Genomic DNA, 15,588 nt, shown 5'->3' with positions numbered 1-15,588 from the left:
CTGTTGCCACAAAGTTGGAAGCACACAATCGTCTAGAATGTCATTGTATGCTGTAGTGTTAAGATTTCCCTTCACTGGAACTAAGGGGCCTAGCCCGAACCATGAAAAATAGCCCCAGACCATTATTCCTCTAACATCAAATGTTACAGTTGGCACTATGCTTTTAGGCAGGTAGCGTTCTTCTGGCATCCTCCAAACACAGATTCTTCTGTCGGACTGCCAGATGGTAAAAAGGTGATTCATCACTCCAGAGAACGCGTTTCTGCTCTAGAGTTCAATGGTGGCAAGCTTTTCACCACTCAAGCTGATACTTTGCATTCCAGATGGTGATCTTAGGCTTGTGTGTGGCTGCTTGGCCATGGAAACTCATTTCATGAAGCTCCTGACAAACTGTTCTTGTGCTGACTTTGCTTTAAGAGGTAGTTTGGAAATTGGTTGTGAGTGTTGTAACAGAGGACAGACTATTTTTACGCGCTTCAGCACTTGGCGGGCCCATCCTGTAAGCTTGTGTGGCCTACCACTTTGCGGTTGAGCCGTTGTTGCTCCTAGACATTTACACTTCACAATAAAAGCACTTACAGTTGACCAGGGCAGCTCTAGCAAGGCAGAGATTTGACAAACTGACTTGTTGGAAAGGTGGCATCCTATGACAGCACCACGTTGAGTCACTGAGCTCTTCAATAAGGTCATTCTACTGCCAATGTTTGTTTGTCTATGGAGATTGCATGGCGGTGTGCTCAATTTTATACACCTGTCAGCAACAAGTGTGGCTGAAATAGCCAAATACATTAATTTGAAGGGGTGTTCACATACAGTCGTGGCCAAAAGTTTTCAGAATGACACAAATATTAATTTCCACCAAGTTTGCGGCTTCAGTGTCTTTAGATATTTTTGTCAGATGTTACTATGGAATACTGAAGTATAATTACAAGCATTTCATAAGTGTCAAAGGCTTTTATTGACAATTACATGATTTGATGCAAAGAGTCAATATTTGCAGTGTTGACCCTTCTTTTTCAAGACCTCTGCAATCCGCCCTGGCATGCTGTCAATTAACTTCTGGGCTACATCCTGAATGATGGCAGCCCATTCTTGCATCCATCATTCCTTGGGCATCCACCATTCCTTCAATTCTGACAAGTTTCACAGTCCCTGCCGATGGAAAAACATACCCACAGCATGATACTGCCACCACCATGCTTCACTGTTGGGATGGTGTTCTTGGGGTGATGCGAGGTGTTGGGTTTGTGCTAGACATAGCCTTTTCCTTGATGGTGAAAAAACTCAATTTTAGTCTCATCTGACCAGAGTACCTTCCTCCATATGTTTGGAGAGTCTCCCAGATGCCTTTTGGTGAACACCAAATGTGTTTGCTTATTCTACAGCAATGCCTTTTTTTCTGGCCACTCTTTTGTAAAGCCCAGCTCTGTGTAGTGTATGGCTTAAAGTGGTCCTATGGACAGATACTCCAATCGCCGCTGTGGCGCTTTGCAGCTCCTTCAGAGCTATCTTTGGTGTCTTTGTTGCCTCTCTGATTCATTCCCTCCTTGCCTGGTACGTGAGTTTTGGTGGGCGGCCCTCTCTTGGCCGGTTTGTTGTGGTGTCATATTCTTTAAAAATTTTTATAATGGATTTAATGGTGCTCCGTGGGATGTTCAAAGTTTTGGATATTTTTTAAAACCCAACCCTGATCTGTACTTCTCCACAACTTTGTGCATGACCTGTTTGGAGAGCTCCTTGGTCTTCATGGTGCCGCTTGCTTGGTGGTGCCTCTTGCTTAGTGGTGTTGCAGATTCTGGGGCCTTTCAGAACAGATGTATGTATACTGAGATTATGTGACTGATCATGTGACACTTAGATTGCACACAAGTGGACTTTATTTATCTAATTATGTGACTTCTGAAGGTAATTGGTTGCACCAGATCTTATTTAGGGGCTTCATAGCAAAGGGGGTGAATACATATCCACGCACCAATCTCCGTTTTTAAAATTTTGTATACTATTTTGAAACAAGTATTTTTTTTTCACTTCACTAATTTGAACTATTTTATGTATGTCTAGTACATGAAATCCAAATAAAAATCAATTTAATCTACAGGTTGTAATGAAACAAAATAAGAATAACGCCAAGGGGGATGAATACTTTTGCAAGGCACTGTATGTACAGCACAGGTTGAATAGGATGGCCTTGACTAGAATACAGTATATACAGTGCCTTGCGAAAGTATTCGGCCCCCTTGAACTTTGCGACCTTTTGCCACATTTCAGGCTTCAAACATAAAGATATAAAACTGTATTTTTTTGTGAAGAATCAACAACAAGTGGGACACAATCATGAAGTGGAACGACATTTATTGGATATTTCAAACTTTTTTAACAAATCAAAAACTGAAAAATTGGGCGTGCAAAATTATTCAGCCCCCTTAAGTTAATACTTTGTAGCGCCACCTTTTTCTGCGATTACAGCTGTAAGTCGCTTGGGGTATGTCTCTATCAGTTTTGCACATCGAGAGACTGACATTTTTTCCATTCCTCCTTGCAAAACAGCTCGAGCTCAGTGAGGTTGGATGGAGAGCATTTGTGAACATCAGTTTTCAGTTCTTTCCACAGATTCTCGATTGGATTCAGGTCTGGACTTTGACTTGGCCATTCTAACACCTGGATATGTTTATTTTTGAACCATTCCATTGTAGATTTTGCTTTATGTTTTGGATCATTGTCTTGTTGGAAGACAAATCTCCGTCCCAGTCTCAGGTCTTTTGCAGACTCCATCAGGTTTTCTTCCAGAATGGTCCTGTATTTGGCTCCATCCATCTTCCCATCAATTTTAACCATCTTCCCTGTCCCTGCTGAAGAAAAGCAGGCCCAAACCATGATGCTGCCACCACCATGTTTGACAGTGGGGATGGTGTGTTCAGGGTGATGAGCTGTGCTGCTTTTACGCCAAACATAACGTTTTGCATTGTTGCCAAAAAGTTCAATTTTGGTTTCATCTGACCAGAGCACCTTCTTCCACATGTTTGGTGTGTCTCCCAGGTGGCTTGTGGCAAACTTTAAACAACACTTTTTATGGATATCTTTAAGAAATGGCTTTCTTCTTGCCACTCTTCCATAAAGGCCAGATTTGTGCAATACACGACTGATTGTTGTCCTATGGACAGAATCTCCCACCTCAGCTGTAGATCTCTGCAGTTCATCCAGAGTGATCATGGGCCTCTTGGCTGCATCTCTGATCAGTCTTCTCCTTGTATGAGCTGAAAGTTTAGAGGGACGGCCAGGTCTTGGTAGATTTGCAGTGGTCTGATACTCCTTCCATTTCAATATTATCGCTTGCACAGTGCTCCTTGGGATGTTTAAAGCTTGGGAAATATTTTTGTATCCAAATCCGGCTTTAAACTTCTTCACAACAGTATCTCGGACCTGCCTGGTGTGTTCCTTGTTCTTCATGATGCTCTCTGCGCTTTTAAGGACCTCTGAGACTATCACAGTGCAGGTGCATTTATACGGAGACTTGATTACACACAGGTGGATTGTATTTATCATCATTAGTCATTTAGGTCAACATTGGATCATTCAGAGATCCTCACTGAACTTCTGGAGAGAGTTTGCTGCACTGAAAGTAAAGGGGCTGAATAATTTTGCACGCCCAATTTTTCAGTTTTTGTTTTGTTAAAAAAGTTTGAAATATCCAATAAATGTCGTTCCACTTCATGATTGTGTCCCACTTGTTGTTGATTCTTCACAAAAAAATACAGTTTTATATCTTTATGTTTGAAGCCTGAAATGTGGCAAAAGGTCGCAAAGTTCAAGGGGGCCGAATACTTTCGCAAGGCACTGTACATATGAAATTGGTAAAACATTATGTAAACATTATTAACGTGACTAGTTTTTCATGTCTATTTACAGCTGAAGTCAGAAGTTTACATACACTTAGGTTGAAGTCATTAACTCGTTTTTCAACCACTCCACAAATTTCTTGTTAACAAACAATAGTTTTGGCAAGTCGGTTAGGACATCTACTTTGTGCATGACACAAGTCATTTTTCCAACTATTGTTTACAGACAGATTATTTCACTTATAATTCACTGTATCAAAATTCCAGTGGGTCAGAAGTTTACATACACTAAGTTGACTGTGCCTTTAAACAGCTTGGAAAATTCCCCAAAATGATGTCATGGCTTTAGAAGCTTCTGATAGGCTAATTTAGAACATCTGAGTCAATTGGAGGTGTACCTGTGGATGTATTTCAAGGCCTACCTTCAAACTCAGTGCCTCTTTGCTTGACATCATGGGAAAATCAAAAGAAATCAGCCAAGACCTCAGTTAAAACATTGTAGACCTCCACAAGTCTGGTTCATCCTTGGGAGCAATTTCCAAACGCCTGAAGATACCACGTTCATCTGTACAAACAATATAGTACGCAAGTATAAACACCATGGGACCACGCATCCGTCATACCGCTCAGGAAGGAGACGCGTTCTGTCTCCTAGAGATGAACGTACTTTGGTGAGAAAAGTGCAAATCAATCTCAGAACAACAGCAAAGGACCTTGTGAAGATGCTGGCGGATACAGGTACAAAAATATCTATATCCACAGTAAAACGAGTCCTATATCGACATAACCTGAAAGGCCGCTCCTGCACTGACCTCTCCTGGACGATAGCGGGTGAACAGGCCGTGGCTGAGGTCCTTGATCTTTTCGGCCTTCCTGTGACACCGGGTGTCCTGATGGGCAGGCAGTGTGCTCCCTGTGATGCGTTGGGCTGACCGCACCACCCTCTGGAGAGCCCTACGGTTGTGGGCGGTGCAGTTGCCGTAGCAGGCGGTGATACAGCCCTACAGGATGCTCTCAATTGTGCATCTGTAAACGTTTGAGGGTCTTAGTGGCCAAGCCAAATTTATACACCATCCCCTGTGTGGGTAGACCATTTCAGTTTGTCAGTGACACTGAGGAACTTGAAGCTTTTCACCTTCTCCACTGCAGCCCTGTGGATGGGGGTGTGCGATGATTCCTGACTTTAATATACACTTCTGGTTCTGTAGATGTCTCAAATGTTGATACAGTACCTGTTAATGTGACTCGTTTCCCCTCACCGCAGTAACGGGACAGGTGCTGTGCTGTGATGCCATCGTGGACTTAATCAGTGAGATCCAGATAGTGTCCACCACCAGCGAGCTGCACCTGGAGGAGTCACCATTGGAACTGAAGATCTACTCACTGGACTCTGAAGGTGAGTGTTCAAGGATACACTCTTATGTTTTACTTGACAGTTTGTGTCATTGGTTCTCTTTTGGTCAACAAAGACCTTTTACATCGGCATGTGCTGTCATCATAACAACTACCTATGTAGTAACACTAATTACTCATAACATTGAATCAACATTGTATCATAAATTCCTGATTCCACTTGTGCATTTTTTTGACAATATAATTGCTCAATTGCTATGTGTCATCATGTTAATAAAATGTTACTAGAGTAATTGCAGTGTTTCTACAGAGACATAAGAACAACTGAAAGTGCTACCCGCTTCAGTATAATGCGTAGAGATCCACATTGTTGTGTGCACTAGAAGGGTTTAACGACTTTTCCAGTAGTGATGATTGTGATGTCGTGAGGCAGAAGTTAATGTCCCTGTTTGTTCTGTCTCACTGGTTTCATTATGGCCAGGCACAGACACTCTTTTACATGAGCTGGCGCCACAACCTGATTCTCTTTGATGACATCCCCAAAGGCGCATTGCATTTTGGTGTTTGTTTTGGCCTTGATGTGTACTACGCTCAGATCTGTCAAATAGAATAGCTAAAATATCGTGTTGAGAGGATTGCTGGTTTTGTTTGGGCTTATGTGACTGCAACCTTTAGGGACTTGTCAAACTAGTGTGCTCTATTTTCAGTCTTGTCCACAGTGATTTATCCTTTATATGCGTAAACAACAACAGTAATTGTGTGATGTTGGGGATGCAGGGTTGTGTTCCAAACAAAATAATTACAATTGTGCTTGGTTGAGTTCTGCAACGGCACAGCTAGGATAGCTCATGAAAGCTGTTGAAGACAACTTATGGAGTCATAAGTGCATTTAAAGGACTTTACTGCACACGTTGTCATTGATTTAATCTTATGTTGCACCTACCCCACATTTTCCAGGATTTTCATTATCACCAAATGCTGCGAACAGTACAGTAAATGCACATGAATTCAACAGTATAATGTTTGGATTCTTTCTTGTCAGGTGAACTGTTGTCCTCACCTTTTGGTCTAATAATTTCACCATAGTATCCAAACGGTTCCCTTTCAATGGCTACCATTGTTGTGCATATGCTTTTCATATTTCTTCTGTAAGAAACATTTCAATTTGTGCGTCACCTGAGTGGGTTGATTCACTGATGTGGTCATCCTGGGTTGGCGCCCCCCCTTGAGTTGTGCCATGGCGGAGATCTTTGTGGGCTATACTCAGCCTTGTCTCAGGATGGTAAGTCGGTGGTTGAAGATATCCCTCTAGTGATGTGGGGGCTGTGCTTTGGCAAAGTGGGGGGGGGGTTATATCCTTCCTGTTTGGCCCTGTCCGGGGGTGTCCTCGGATGGGGCCACAGTGTCTCCTGACCCCTCCTGTCTCAGCCTCCAGTATTTATGCTGCAGTAGTTTGTGTCGGGGGGCTAGGGTCAGTTTGTTATATCTAGAGTACTTCTCCTGTCCTATTCGGTGTCCTGTGTGAATCTGTGTGCGTTCTCTAATTATCTCCTTCTCTCTTTCTTTCTCTCTCTCGGAGGACCTGAGCCCTAGGACCATGCCCCAGGACTACCTGACATGACTCCTTGCTGTCCCCAGTCCACCTGACCGTGCTGCTGCTCCAGTTTCAACTGTTCTGCCTTATTATCAAATCAAATCAAATGTATTTATATAGCCCTTCGTACATCAGCTGATATCTCAAAGTGCTGTACAGAAACCCAGCCTAAAACCCCAAACAGCAAGCAATGCAGGTGTAGAAGCACGGTGGCTAGGAAAAACTCCCTAGAAAGGCCAAAACCTAGGAAGAAACCTAGAGGAACCAGGCTATGTGGGGTGGCCAGTCCTCTTCTGGCTGTGCCGGGTGGAGATTATAACAGAACATGGCCAAGATGTTCAAATGTTCATAGAGCTCTGAGACAGGATTATGTCGAGGCACAGATCTTGCGGAAGGGTAACAAAAGATTTCTGCAGCATTGAAGGTCCCCAAGAACACAGTGGCCTTCATCATTCTTAAATGGAAGAAGTTTGGAACCACCAACACTCTTCCTAGAGCTTGTCGCCCGGCCAAACTGAGCAATCGGGGGAGAAGGGCCTTAGTCAGGTATGTGACCAAAAACCTGATGGTCACTCTGACAGAGCTCCAGAAATCCTCTGTGGAGATGGGAGAACCTTCCAGAATGACAACCATCTTTGCAGCACTCCACCAATTAGGCCTTTATGGTAGAGTGGCCAGACAGAAGCCACTCCTCAGTAAAATGCACATGACAACCCACTTGGAGTTTGCCAAAGGCACCTAAAGGACTCTCAGACCATGTGAAACAAGATTCTCTGGTTTGATGAAACCAAGATTGAACTCTTTGGCCTGAATGCCAAGCGTCACGTCTGGAGGAAACCTGGCACCATTCCTACAGTGAAGCATGGTGGTGGCAGCATAATGATGTGGGGATGTTTTCAGCGGCAGGGACTGGGAGAGTAGTGAGGATCGAGGGAAAGATGAACAGAGCAAAGTACAGAGATCCTTGATGAAAACCTGCTCCAGAGCATTTGGGACCTCAGACTGGGGCAAAGGTTAACCTTCCAACAGGACAACGACCCTCAGTACACAGCTAAGACAACGCAGGAGGGGATTCAGGTCTCTGAACGTCCTTGAGTGGGTCAGCTAGAGCCCGGACTTGGACATCTCTAGAGAGACCTGAAAAAAGCTGTGCAGCTCCCCTCCAACCTGACGGAGCATGAGAGGATCTGCAGAAAAGAATTGGAGAAACTCCCCAAATACAAGTGTGCCAAGCTTGTTGCGTCATATCCAAGAAGACTCGAGGCTGTAATTGCTGCCAAAGGTTCTTCAGTAAAGGTGATATTTAATTAGATTTTTTTCCTAAATTTGCAAAGATTTCTACAAACTTCTTTTTGCTTTGTCATTATGGGGTATTGTGTGTAGATTATAACTTTTTTTTATTCTCAATTGACTCCATTTTAGAATAAGGCTGTAATGTAACAAAATGTGGACAAAGGGGTCTGAATACTTTCTGAATGCACTGTATAGATAGGAGATATCTTGTGAATCGCCCATACATTTTTTAAATCAAGCTGATTTTTAGGCCATATTGCCCAGCCTTAGGATGATGGTGGTCTGCTTGAAACATGTAGGTATTACAGACTGGGTCAGGGAGAGGTTGAAAATGTCAGCGAAGACACTTGCTAGCTGGTCACGCATGCTCCGAGTACGCTTCCTGGCGATCTATCTGGCCCTGTGGCCTTGTGAATGTTAACCTGTTTAAAGGTCTTACTCACACCGGCTTTCTTATCAGCGTCCGGATTAGTGTCCCGCTCCTTAAAAGTGGCAGCTCTACCCTTTAGCTTAGTCCGGATGTTGCCTGTAATCCATGGCTTCCGGTTGGGATATGTATGTACAGTGACTGTGGGGACGTTGTCATCGATGCAGTTATTAATGAAGCCGGTAACTGATGGGGTAAACTGCGTAATGCCATCGGATGAATCCCAGAACATATTCCAGTCTGTGCTAGTAAAACAGTCCTGTAGCTTAGCATTCGCTTCATTGGACCACTTCCGAATTGAGCGTGTCACTGGTTGTTCCTGTTATAGTTTTTGCTTGTAAGCCAGAATCAGGAAGATTAAGTTATGGTTATATTTTTCAAATGGAGGGAGAGCTTTGTATGCGTTTCTGTGTGTGGAGTAAATGTGACCTAGAGTTTAGATGAACCATTTGATTATAGGCGTGCCTTTGAGGGTTGGTAGCTATTGATGGCGTGTGAATCATACTGCAACGGAGTTGGTCTGGTTTCTCGATGTAGAAAATGGCATGTGCCGTTCGTACGCCGTGCTTTAACTATGAAATCTAACCTTCACAAAGAATGTAGGTGCAGCAGAGGTGAAACTGCTGATCCTGGAGAACATCCTGCTGAGCCCTGCATGTGATGTCTACCTGCTGGTGGGCACATCCATCCAATACAAGGTCCAGAAGAACAGACAGGGAAAGATCACAGGTGGGTCTGAACTTACACGATACAGTCAAGCATATCATTCTATGCAATTACAAATCCAATAATGTAACGACAATAGTCACAAAAAAGGGTGTCTAGAAAAGTATTGAATTGTGTCATTGGATACAGTAATGTAGTATCAAGAATGATTTAGATGCTATTCATATCACAGTTCAGGGTGTATACTGTCCATCCCATCTATGTAGGAAATAGTTAATGAAGACAAATCATGAAGCGCTGACCCAGGGTAATGTGTTCCAGAGTTCTCCATGCCCTGTGATCAATATGAGCTGCACCTCCAGGACAGTGTGGCTGGTGCTGATGGAAACACTGACCTGGCTGTGGCTAGTCTGGACCACAGCACCTCCACTGTTAACGCCCTGCAGCTGGGACACATCAACGTGCTGCTTTATCACAAGTGTCCTTTTTAAGACAACAAACACTTCATATGATCTTGATTAGTTTAGGTCTGAGACTCCTCTACACTGCTATAACATTAGTTGGTAATTAGCAGCAACAAATATAAAATAAAATAAATTGCATCAGCAGGTTTCCTCTGGTCATGGCAGACCTTGCTTGGAGAGCTATTTATAAGAAATGTTCCGATCAACTAGTCCATGTCAGCTAATGTTTTTAAGCTAGGTTTTTTAGCCCATTGATTTTGTTATAATGTTTGATTCACTCGTGGCAAAAGGTGTAAAATTGCAGGAAGTTAGCTTTAAAACTTAACAAAAATATATACAGTGGGGCAAAAAAGTATTTAGTCAGCCACCAATTGTGCAAGTTCTCCCACTTAAAAAGATGAGAGGCCTGTAATGTTCATCATAGGTACACTTCAACTATGACAGACAAAAAGAGAAGCAAAAAAATCCAGAAAATCACATTGTATGATATTTTATTTATTTATTTGCAAATTATGGTGGAAAATAAGTATTTGGTCACCTACAAACAAGCAAGATTTCTGGCTCTCACAGACCTGTAACTTTTTACCTGTATTAATGGCACCTGTTTGAACTTGTTATCAGTATAAAAGACACCTGTCCACAACCTCAAACAGTCACACTCCAAACTCCACTATGGCCAAGACCAAAGAGCTGTCAAAGGACACCAGAAACTAAATTGTAGACCTGCACCAGGCTGGGAAGACTGAATCTGCAATAGGTAAGCAGCTTGGTTTGAAGAAATCAACGGTGGGAGCAATTATTAGGAAATGGAAGACATACAAGACCACTGATAATCTCCCTCGATCTGGGGCTCCACGCAAGATCTCACCCCTTGGGGTCGAAATGATCACAAGAACGGTGAGCAAAAATCCCAGAACCACACAGGGGGACCTAGTGAATGACCTGCAGAGAGCTGGGACCAAAGTAACAAAGCCTACCATCAGTAACACACTACCCCGCCAGGGACTCAAATCCTGCAGTGCCAGACGTGTCCCCCTGCTTAACCCAGTACATGTTCAGGCCCGTCTGAAGTATGCTAGAGAGCATTTGGATGATCCAGAAGAAGATTGGGAGAATGTCATATGGTCAGATGAAACCAAAATATAACTTTTTGGTAAAAACTCAACGTGTCGTGTTTGGAGGACAAAGAATGCGGAGTTGCATCCAAAGAACACCATACCTACTGTGAAGCATGGGGGTGGAAACATCATGCTTTGGGGCTGTTTTTCTGCAAAGGGACCAGGACGACTGATTCGTGTAAAGGAAAGAATGAATGGGGCCATGTATCGTGAGATTTTGAGTGAAAACCTCCTTCCATCAGCAAGGGCATTGAAGATGAAACGTGGGTGGGTCTTTCAGCATGACAATGATCCCAAACACACCGCCCGGGCAACGAAGGAGTGGCTTCGTAAGAAGCATTTTAAGGTCCTGGAGTGGCCTAGCCAGTCTCCAGATCTCAACCCCATAGAAAATCTTTGGAGGGAGTTGAAAGTCTGTGTTGCCCAGCAACAGCCCCAAAACATCACTGCTCTAGAGGAGATCTGCATGGAGGAATGGGCCAAAATACCAGCAACCGTGTGTGAAAACCTTGAAGACTTAAAGAAAACATTTGACCTCTGTCATTGCCAACAAAGGGTATATAACAAAGTATTGAGATTAACTTTTGTTATTGACCAAATACTTATTTTCCCCCATAATTTGCAAATAAATTAATAAAAAATCCTACAATGTGATTTTCTGGATTTTTTTTCATAGGTACACTTCAACTGTGAGAGACGGAATCTAAAACAAAATTCCAGAAAATCACATTGTATGATTTTTAAGTAATTAATATGCATTTTATTGCATGACATAAGTATTTGATACATCAGAAAAGCAGAACTTAATATTTGGTACAGAAACCTTTTACAGAGATCATACATTTCCTGTAGTTCTTGACCAGGTTTGCACACACTGCAGCAGGGATTTTGGCCCACTCTTCCATACAGACCTTCTCCAGATCCTTCAGGTTTCGGTGCTGTCGCTGGGAAATACAGACTTTCAGCTCCCTCCAAAGATTTTCTATTGGGTTCAGGTCTGGAGACTGGCTAGGCCACTCCAGGACCTTGAGATGCTTCTTACGGAGCCACTCCTTAGTTGCCTTGGCTGTGTGTATCGGGTCGTTGTCATGCTGGAAGACCCAGCCACGACCCATGTTCAATGCTCTTACTGAGGGAAGGAGGTTGTTGGCCAAGATCTCACAATACATGGCCCCATCCATCCTCCCCTCAATACGGTGCAGTCGTCCTGTCCCCTTTGCATAAAAGCATCCCCAAAGAATGATGTTTCCACCTCCATGCTTCACGGTTGGGATGGTGTTCTTGGGGTTGTACTCATCCTTCTTCTTCCTCCAAACACGGAGAGTGGAGTATAGACCAAAAAGCTCTATTTTTGTCTCATCAGACCACATGACCTTCTCCCATTCCTCCTCTGGATCATCCAGATGGTTATTGGCAAACTTCAGACGGGCCTGGACATGCGCTGGCTTGAGCAGGGGGACTTTGCGTGCGCTGCAGGATTTTAATCCATGACGGCGTAGTGTGTTACTAATGGTTTTCTTTGAGACTGTGGTCCCAGCTCTCTTCAGGTCATTGACCAGGTCCTGCCATGTAGCTCTGGGCTGATCCCTCACCTTCTTCATGATCATTGATGCCCCACGAGGTGAGATCTTGCATGGAGCCCCAGACTGATTGACCGTCATCTTGAACGGTGATTGACCATCTTCTTCCATTTTCTAATAATTGCGCCAACAGTTGTTGCCTTCTCACCAAGCTGCTTGCCTATTGTCCTGTAGCCCATCCCAGCCTTGTGCAGGTCTACAATTTACCCCTGATGTCCTTACACAGCTCTCTGGTCTTGGCCATTGTGGAGAGGTTGGAGTCTGTTTGATTCAGTGTGTGGTCTTTTATACAGGTAACGAGTTCAAACAGGTGCAGTTAATACAGGTAATGAGTGGAGAACAGGAGGGATTCTTAAAGAAAAACTAACAGGTCTGTGAGGTGGAATTCTTACTGGTTGGTAGGTGATCAAATACTTATGTCATGCAATAAAATGCAAATTAATTACTTAATCATACAATGTGATTTTCTGGATTTTTTTTAGATTCCGTCTCTCACAGTTGAAGTGTACCTATGATAAAAAATTACAGACCTCTACATGCTTTGTAAGTAGGGAACACTGCTGATTTTGCAGGTTATCAAATACTTGTTCTCCCCACTGTAATTTGAGTGTTCCATTCTCTCATGTAATTCTCAGTGGATTGCAGAGACAGGCAGTAATATAACAGGACTTGACAGTCTGGGGGGGAACATGTCTAGCTAAAGCTCACTACTTAAGACTTATCCCAGAAGGTTGTATTGTGCATTTGACAAACACAATATTTAAAATGGTCCCTGTATGCCTCTTTGTATAACCTAACTTTATTGTCCTTAACAATTGCTCAGGCCTTCGCATGCAAGGGGTGTCTCGCATGCCCAACGGGGTATGTTGTGGAACCGGGATACTTGGGTATGGTTGCATGCATTTTGTTCATCCTTGTGCATTAGTGAAGCATTTAAAGTAAACCATTGTCAGTTATTGAGTGATTTCTGAACTACATATCCTGTTTCAGTTCCAATGATCACTTGTTTTGCTTTTCTCTTTTACTACCAGGATTTAAGATGAATCCTGTAGAGAGCTGGGTTCTAGAAACAGGATGAGTGTATGATATCCTTATCGAAGTCTTTGACAAGTCAAGCAGTAGGATTTACTTATCTGATGTAAGCTCAGCCTAAGTTGTCTTAATTCTACACCATTGTCTGTTATATTTGTCAAAACACAGTCACGCTCCCTGGTCTTCTCCCTCTTCTAAAATGGAAACTAGATTTTTTGTTTGGCATATCCCTCTTGATGTCTAATCAACTGTAGACTGAACTATAGCTGGGAGACATTCCAATACTGGGAAGGACGATTTTGAATATGTTTGATGGATTTTCTATGTTATCATCTTAGCCAGATTGTATGCCCTGTCCTCTCTTTAATGGTTAGGTTTTTTCCACACTTTAAAAGGTCCAATGCAGCTGTTTTAAAAAATCTCGATATCAACGGATTTCTGGGTAACAATTAGATACCGTACTGTAAATGTTTTCAATTAAAATAGTCAAAAATATACAAAAATGGCTTCATAGCAATGAGCAATTTGTCAAGCAAGAATTTTGCTAGGACTGTCTGGGAGTGGTCTGAGTGTGGAGGGGGGAAAAGGAAAATGTCCTGTTGTTGGCAGAGAGCTTTCTTAATGGTCTATTAACTAATTTACCGCCTGGTGATGTTCCCAGGCGGGCCAAAACTCCAGAAATGAAGGCGCTCTTTTCAAACAGCTCTTACATTTTAAAAGGTAGTTATCATAATTTTCACAATTTCAGTATTATTCCAACCTAATAGTGTGGAAATATATATAAATCGTAGGAAAATCACACTTTTAGACTGCACTGGGCCTTTAAAACAGATCGTCACTCTCATTCCCCTCTGTATTTTTGAATGCTACTATCTTGATGGTTTGTGCTTGCAGAACATCCGGATCGAAGCTGTGTTTCCAGATGAGTACTCTGAGAGTCCTCCCTGAATGGGTCCTACCACCGTGTCAAGGCTTTGAACAACGGGATAACACTAATTGATGCTACACTCAAATCTGTAGTGGATCAAGTGAGTTTTGTAGAAACCTTGGATTAGTTTATTTGCCGTTTTTTTTTTTCTTACTTTAATACTTTATGCTATCTTATTGAATTGTGAGAGATCATGATCATTAGTTAGAAACAGCCTGGCTATGTCGTAACAAGGTTGTGTTTGTGTTCTAGGATGGAGGAATCTGAGCTGGCAAACTCAGTCCTCAGTCTCAGTATCCTCACATTTCCATGGCAGCCCAAGGTTGGAGCCTACCAGTACACAATACAGGTATCTGTCCCTATTAAATACAACATATGTTTACTGTTATTTCTGTTGGAACTCATGCTGAAGAATCTCACATCAGCCACAATGAATTACACTTCACTTCTGTCAAGTTCTGTGTTTGTGTATCATTTTATATTTAAACATTTTGTGAATCTTCTTTCGTTACTTCTTATAATTACCTACTAATTTGTACAAGGCCAGACACTGGCTTAGAGTGACAGATACAAGTTGGAGTGTCTCTCGAAATTTGATGTATTACAGACTCTGTGTCAATATTTACCCATGTTGCATTGTGTCCCAGGCAGCTGGAGGCAGTGGAATTTCAGCTGGTTCTCCTCTAACCTAGCTGTTGCCACGGTGACAGTGAAAGGAGTGATGACGACCGTCAGTGACATTGGCGTCAGTGTGGTATACGCCCGTGTTGTCCTCAACCCAATGCACTATGGAACGATGAAGGTGAGACTGTATAGCCCTCCCCTAACTAATTTTACAGGATGCGAAGGATCACTGGTCAATGCAGTGAATTGTATAGTTACATATCTTACATCAATTGTACTAGTTAGTCGATGTTAACATGTTTCCAAACATTAACCGTAAAAAGTTACAAGGTGAAAAATCGGTCCTTGGGCCCTTGAGCAAGGCACTTAACCCTAATTGCTCCTGTAAGTCGCTCTGGGTAAGAGCTTCTGCTAAATTAAATTTTTTATTTATTTTTTAAATGTACCTAGCTGAGGGGCAGAGCCTTCACAAAGACCCTCTGTAGTGTTCAGTTTATCCTTCTCATATTGGCAATATGGTTTTAATTTCCCTCAAAGCTCTCTTGATCCACGGCGGAACATAAGATCTACCACTTCAATTGCCTTCCTTGATACATTTTATTGCTTGCCTGGGACATATTGTTGTCTGTTGTGTGTCTGTGTTGGATAAGAGATGTGTATGAAAGATGGCAGA

At 42.7% G+C, this 15,588-nt stretch overlaps 1 pseudogene; it reads left to right on the top strand.

The window, feature by feature from the left end:
• Positions 1-15,588, top strand: part of LOC109869767 (nuclear pore membrane glycoprotein 210-like) — a 49,741-nt pseudogene that overhangs the window by 7,260 nt on the left and 26,893 nt on the right.

The sequence above is a fragment of the Oncorhynchus kisutch genome, linkage group LG24 (assembly GCF_002021735.2).
Source record: "Oncorhynchus kisutch isolate 150728-3 linkage group LG24, Okis_V2, whole genome shotgun sequence".
Classification (NCBI taxonomy): Eukaryota; Metazoa; Chordata; class Actinopteri; order Salmoniformes; family Salmonidae; genus Oncorhynchus; species Oncorhynchus kisutch.
The sequence above is the reverse complement of the archived record's forward strand: the minus strand, read 5'-3'. Positions and strand labels throughout refer to the sequence as shown.